Source organism: Theropithecus gelada, chromosome 5 (genome assembly GCF_003255815.1).
Source record: "Theropithecus gelada isolate Dixy chromosome 5, Tgel_1.0, whole genome shotgun sequence".
In the NCBI taxonomy this organism is placed as follows: Eukaryota; Metazoa; Chordata; class Mammalia; order Primates; family Cercopithecidae; genus Theropithecus; species Theropithecus gelada.
This window is the reverse complement of record NC_037672.1, coordinates 171385409-171392879: the sequence shown is the minus strand read 5'-3', so window position 1 is coordinate 171392879 and position 7471 is coordinate 171385409.

Sequence of the window (7471 nt, the reverse complement as noted above, 5' to 3'; positions counted from 1 at the left end):
AATAATGTGCTTAGGTTCACACATCCAGTAAGTGGAGCAGCCTGGGTACAAAGCTAAGTCTGTCTGACTCCAAAGCATTCTTTCCACCACACGAAAGAACATGTATGTGTTCCAGAGGAGTTGTACTCAAGTTTACAGAATATCAGGAAAGAGTCATGGAGAGCATAAAACATTAGGGGTCTATTTCTAAGTTTAAAAATAATAGTAAATTCTAGGGGATTTTAAGAAGAACCCACAGGAGACCAGGAATTTGTCTTCAACCAGACGAGAGGCCAAGAGGCCAATGACACTTTGAGTTACATAATCATTATCATTGTTTGTGATAATGATAAATATAGATGACTCTCAAGGGTAACTTCCCACTTTCCTGTTCTGAGATAAAGGAATCCCTCAGCCATATAGTTAGACAGTAATGTCACTTCTTTATAATATAATGCTTTAAGTTTTATCTGCATCCTAGACAAAACACAATCCAAAGCCACAGGATCCAGGCAAGGCATGGGGTATTATTGGTCCGGATAATCCTAAGTGTTAGAAAACATGAAGCATGAAGCTAATGGCATACAAAGAGGAAATATTTAATTTTTAAAGCAAAGCCAAATCCCAGCCAACTGCTAGGAAGATAGACAAATAACACATATTAGAGATAGTCTACCAGAGAGGCAATGTTTAACAGTGAGTAAGAGAGAAAAGACTTGAGTAAAATGCCCTGAGCCTGTTGAACAGTTGCTCTCAACAAAGCTAACACACGCATCTCAGCGTATTTTCCCAGAACGGTCATTTTTGTTTGCTCGTCCCCAGTTGCGACAGGAAGAATGTCAAGACACTCTGCTTCTGAGCATAGGCATAGGAGTTCTTTACAGCAGTTGTCCTCAAATACGTCATCATGACTCACCAGTTAAAATCAATTGTCATGTGAATCACAAATAATATCGTATAACTAAAAACAAAGTACAGTTTGTTAATAATTGTTTAAACAAACTTTTTATTGATGTATAATGTACACAAAAATGTGCACAACCAAAAAAGCTGTACAGCATGATGATTTTCCAAAACAAATACACCCGTGAAACCAATATCCAAGTCAAGAAATGAAACATTATCAAAACTCTCACTATGCCTCCTCTCAATTACTATTTTCCTCATGGTAACCACTTTCTTGATTTCTAACACAGTGGATTGATTGTCTTTAAACTTTATGCAAATGAAACCATATGAAATGTACTATTTTGTGTCTGCCTTTTTTCAGTCAACCTCATGTTTCAGGGTGACATGAATCTATTGAGTATAGACACAGTTTTCTCTTCCTTATTGCTATTTGATCTTCTATCATATGATTACACCACATTTATTTATTTATTACATTATTAATGAACTTTTTAACATGAACATCTTTTTAAAGACTTTTAATACATAGAGTGCTGTAGTATGCATCCTTCTACATGACTTTTAATATACCTTTAGAGAGGAATTGCTGAGTTCCAAGATTTACTATGTTCCGCTTTAAGCAATACTACCAAATAGTTCTGCAAAATGGCGTTGTACCAATTGTCACTCCACTCAGCAGTCTTTGAAAGTTCCAGGTGTTCCACATTGCCACTGATACTTGGTGTTGCTCATTATTTCAGTCTCATACTTTCTGGCTAGCATTACCAGATGTAAAATGCAGGCTGCCTACTTACATGAGAAATATTTGGGATATACTTATGCTAAAAAGTATTCATTTTATATCTAAAATTCAAATATATTTAGGAATTCTATATTTTTCTTTGCTAAATTTGGTGACTCCATTCTGGTACATTTGCAGTGGTGTTGCTCACTGTGGTTTTTGTCTGCATTTCCCTGATGATTAATAGGCTGAACATCTTTCCATAAGTATTTTGATCATTTAGATGTCTTCTTTTGTGATCTTCTTGTGCAAGTCTTTGTCTGTTTTCTTGTTAGACGTGTTAGCTTTTGCTTATTTATTTTTAGAAGTTCTTTCAGTATTCTTTATTTCTATTCTTTGTCAAATCAATAAGCTGCAAATATTTTCTCCCAATATGTCTCTTATCTGTCTAAGCCCATGATGATATCTTTTGATAAACAATTTTTGGTTTTATTCCAGTCCAAATTTTTAACATTTTCCTTTGCAGATAGGGATTGCATGCCTGGTTTAAGAATTATTTTCTCTCCTAGAAACAAATAATTCTGTTTTGAACTGGGCAGCAGAAGGCTTTGGAAGGAGGATCTCTCGTTGGGGGTTGGGGGAGGAAATGTAACTAACAGATAATTCAATGTGTTTGAACTTTCAGTATATTTATTGATAAGTATTTGACACATCAGAAGGAACATTAAAGAAAATAATAGAGATTGATATAGGAACATTTAAGAAAATATTAGAGATTGGTATGTTGACAACTAAACACCAGATGAAGTGAGTAATTATTAACTCCAGAATATACAAAATGTTGTATGAGAATGGAAAACTAACATGAAGGTCTATATAACAGGTCTAAACTGTTAATATCACAAGATGGAGTCTCTCTCTCTCTACATACACACACATACACACACACACACGCACACACGATAAATCAAGTAATAATAGTAGTAGCATAACATGTATGAATACAAAAGGAAATGTCTTAAAAATAGCTAAAAGATTTGACACTATGTTCCTCTGAGGAAGGACTTGGGTGCAGAGAATATTAGGGCAAGAGATTATACTTTATGATTCTTCAGTTTTAAATTACTCCCATATGTCACATTGACTAAATGAGGTTAATTTAATATTTAAAAGAGAAAGCCCTAGTGGTTCTCAAAATTTATATAGCATTTCTTATTTTTAAAAAGCTTTTAAACATAATCTTACCTATTTCCTTTTCCTTAAAGACTACTGCACAGCATTATACCTGTTCACCTTGATTAAACAAAACTTTTTTCTAGATTTTAAATTAAATATTTTGCAGGTGTGTTCCTTGTGCTATATTATTGATAAAATGTATATCTAATATTTGAGTTGTATTAGTCTATTTTCATACTTCTATGAGGAAATACTGGAGACTGGGTAATTTATAAAGAAAAAGAAGTTTAATGGACTCACAGTTCCACATGGCTGGGGAGACCTCACAATCATGGCAGAAGGTGAAGGAGGAGCAAAGGCACATCTTACATGGTGGCAGGCAAGAGAGTGTGTGCAGGGGAACTGTCCTTTATAAAATCATCAGATCTTGTAGGACTTATTCACTATCACAAAACCAGCATGGGAAAACCTGCCCCCATGATTCAATTACCTCCCACCGGGTCCCTCCCATGACCCATGGGGATTATCGAAGTTGCAATTTAAGATATGATTGGGTGCGGACACAGCCAAGCCAATCAATAGTTCTTCAAATGTATGTTAGATGTGTTAGTTTGTTTTTGCATTACAATAAGGAAATACCTGAGGCTGGGTAATGTTTAAAGAAAACAGATTTATTCATCTTACTGTTCTGTATGGCACCTGTACCTGTCAGGCTTCCGGTGAAACCTCAGGAATCTCACAATCATAGCAGAAGGCAAAAGGGGCATAGGTGCATCACATGGCTGGAGAGGAAATGAGAGAGAGAGAGGAAATGCCAGCCTCTTTTCAACAACCAGATCTCCTGTGAATTCACAGAATGAAAATCCATTTATTACCATGAATACAGCACCAAGCCATTCATGAGCAATCACCCCCATGAGTCAAGCACCTCCCACTGGGCCCCACCTCTGACATTGAGGATCGTATTTTGACATGAGATTTGGAGAGGACAAAACATCCAAACTATATAATTAGAATAGACTAGGGGTGGAGGGAAGACAGAATTTGGGAAGATTATCCCAATCTCCACCACTTTAAACTATCCCTCATCATCTTGTTTTAAATGCACCGTATCATGTGTAAATCAGAATATATCATTCTTAAGAGAAATAAATTGAAAAGTAATAGTATCTGAAAACTTCCAGGAGATAGGGACATTATTTATTGTGGGGTAATTAAATCTTTTTTCAGCTAAATGCCTAAGAGAGAAAACATAATTGAGATCAAAGCATGAAACAGTCTAAAGCAGAAAAAAGCTTATACCCTTTGCCTTGAATAGTTTGGCACAATAGCTATTCCAACATTTCCTCAGTGAATTTAAAAATATTGTTTATTGTTCTTCAAAGTATATTTGAAAAAAAAATTCTTTAAAAAAGGAGTTTGATCTTGTAAAACATAAAGCCAATATAAAGCAAATCATTGCTATTCAATGCTAAGTAGCATTCAATGGTCTGAGGAATTATTTTCATGTAGCATTCACAACTCATGTTGTTTGACTTGGCTGCGTTTCTAGAGTTCCTTGGATTTTACATGGAGGTGCCACAAATCTACTAATTGTGCTATATGTCCTTCAGTGCTATGCAGCATAGTGTTGTCTGTGGTCAGTTCAGTTAGCTGTGGGCTAACTCTAGTAAAAACTCCACCAGAAGAGAAAACATAAACTCTGATCAAATTTATAATGTATCTGCAAAAGTGCTGCAATGTCTGTTTCCATCCAGCGCCAGGGAATCCACAAACACAAGTTAGAATGCATAGCTACACATTAACTGCCAGAGAATTTCCTTTGATCTGGAATGTCCATTGCATTCTTAATTTTAGGAATGCCAGGTATGTGGATTTCTGAACAAAAGCCGGTATCTCTTATTCCACAGGAATTTGACCATCTCTACCTCCCTTTGACTTACTTCGTGTTGTGAACACCACTCTTCTTTCCTTGATCACACCCTGTTGTTTCATTTGCTCTCCATACGCTTATCAGTTGTTTGGAATCTAACGTGTCCAGGAAGCAACATTTGCTCCAAATATGAGTCTGTAGATAAATAAATAGTATGTTTCCCACATATTTATATATGTATATTACTACACTAAATGTATAAATATCTTGTTATAATTCGTAAAATCCTGGTTCATTTAAAATGACTTTTGGATTCACAGTAGAAAATTGTCATAATTTGTTTATTTTTTAAGCAATTGATTCTACACTGTTTTGTATACTTCAAAAGCATCTGAAACATAATATTACTATTTTTAGATGGAGTCACCACAACAACAATATGACTGCTTAAATGTAATGTGGAAAAGTTTAAAGTAATATTTGGAAGCATGTAATCAAGAGAAAAAAAGATTATTTATTACTTATAATGATTGTATTAGTCTCAGATAGAAATATATTTGATTTTGTATTTTAGTCTCACTTTGATGAAAGTTTCAACAAGTATCCTATGGCTCTGAGCATGAACCCACACTAAACTAGTCAACCTAGCTTGACTTTTATCCAAAATACTGAGGGGGGAAAAATAAGCATTTAATTACTCATTACGTTAATACACATCTCCATATTCTTCAATCTCACAATAACTGTTTATAACACAAGCAGAACTGTTCTTTGAATCCAAATAATTCCACCAGCCATATCAGAAAATTTGGATCAAAAATTGGAATTTTGCCAAGTAGAGAGTAATTTTTGTAAACTACATCTTAAATATAAATAAATATGCAACTTAGTAAAATGTAATAAAACATTCCAATAATCAGGATTTGGTTCAGTGATACTTCAGTGAGTTCCAAAAGTAAATCCAGATTTTTGTATTTGAGAAAAAAAGATAGTGAATAGCATATGCTATCCTGGGTATGAAGATACAACCATTCGAAAGGCTAGAATCAAGAATGTTGAGAAGGTTAATGAGGGCAGGCAATATGCTTGCAAGGAAGATGGATTTGGTAAATTTACCTCCACTGCTTAGACCAGGAAAAGAAGTTCTAAGATCTCATGGAGATTTGACGAAGCATTGTATTTGAAAGTACCTGAGTAGGCCAGGCACGGTGGCTCACGCCTGTAATCCCAGCCCTTTGGGAGGCCAACATGTGTGGATCACCTGAGGTCAAGAGTTCGAGACCGGCCTGGCCAAAATAGTGAAACCCCATCTCTACTAAAAATACAAAAATTAGCCAGGCATGGTGGCACATGCCTGTAATCCCAGCTTAATCCCAGCTACTCGGGAGGCTGAAGCAGGAGAATCACTTGAATTGGAGGCAGAGGTTGCAGTGAGGCGAGATCGATCCTGCCATTGCACTCCATCCTGGGTGACAGAGCAAGACTCTGTCTCAAAAACAAAAATAATAATAATAATAATAAAAAAATAAAGTACCTGAATAAAGAGAAGAATTAGGTCAGATCAGAAATATCCTTTCACCTTCAAGGGATATAAGCAATGCTGATATGGTGGGGAAAGAGTTCTTTTAAATTCAGTGAGGAACCTGCTCAGCAAAAATAAATAAATAAAAGTCCAAAGTTAGAGAAGGACAGATAATCAATGACTGAAATAGAAAGGGAGAGGATGTTTATTAAGGAATAAATATTTAATTAGAAAGAACGGTTTGATTTGAAACAATAGAAATGAACTTTGAATCATAAAAGGGAGAAGATAAACATGACTTGGAATTGACCAAGGCTGGATTTTATCATCTCTAACCTTGACTCAATTGTCTACCTTGTCAGTGATCTCTGTACAATCCTCACTATCTGTGGTAAAACAGACTGAACTGCATTATAGATGTTTAACAAAATGTTGGTGGATGGGGCAGGGTTTTTTTTAAAGAGACACAGAGGAATTCAGGAAACCATTAAGAAGCCCACAGGTCCGGTGCGATGGCTCATTCCTGTAATCCCAGCACATTGGGAGGTCAAGGCGGGCAGATCCCCTGAGGTCAGGAGTTTGAGACCAGCCTCGCCAACATGGTGAAACCCTGTCCCTACTAAAAATACAAATATTAGCTGGGCGTGGTGGCAGGCACCTGTAATCCCAGCTACTCCAGAAACTGAGGCAGGAGAATCACTTGAACCCAAGAGGCAGAGGCTGCAGTGAGCCAAGATCATGCCAATGCACTCCAGCCTGGGTGTTCGAGCAAGATCGATCAAAAAAAAAAAAAAAAAAGAAGCTCACCCCTCACTCCCCAACACTCACTTAGGTTGTGGAAAAGGCAGAAAGTAAGTTAAATAGCAGAGTGTATGTTGCCCTGTACACTAGAAAATCTAAGAAGGAAAAGCAAATGAATTAATGATGTAAAGAGAGTTAATCACAAGATATAATGTAATAGAAAACCACTATAACTGTTTAATAAAGAACATGATAGTGTGGCATGAGGATTAGTCCATTCTCACATTGCTATAAGTAGAAATGAACTGTGAAACATAAAAGGGAGAAGAAAAATATGTCTTGGAATTGAGAAGGCTGGATTTTACCAATTCTATCCTTGACTCGATTGTTGTCTAGCTTGTCAATGATCTCTGTACAATCCTCACTATCTGTGGTAAAATAGACCGACCTGCATTATAGATGTTATATTATTATATAACATTATAGAGCAAGTTAAACAAAACATTCATGAGAATTCTGCCCCCATGACCCAATCACCTCCCACCAGACC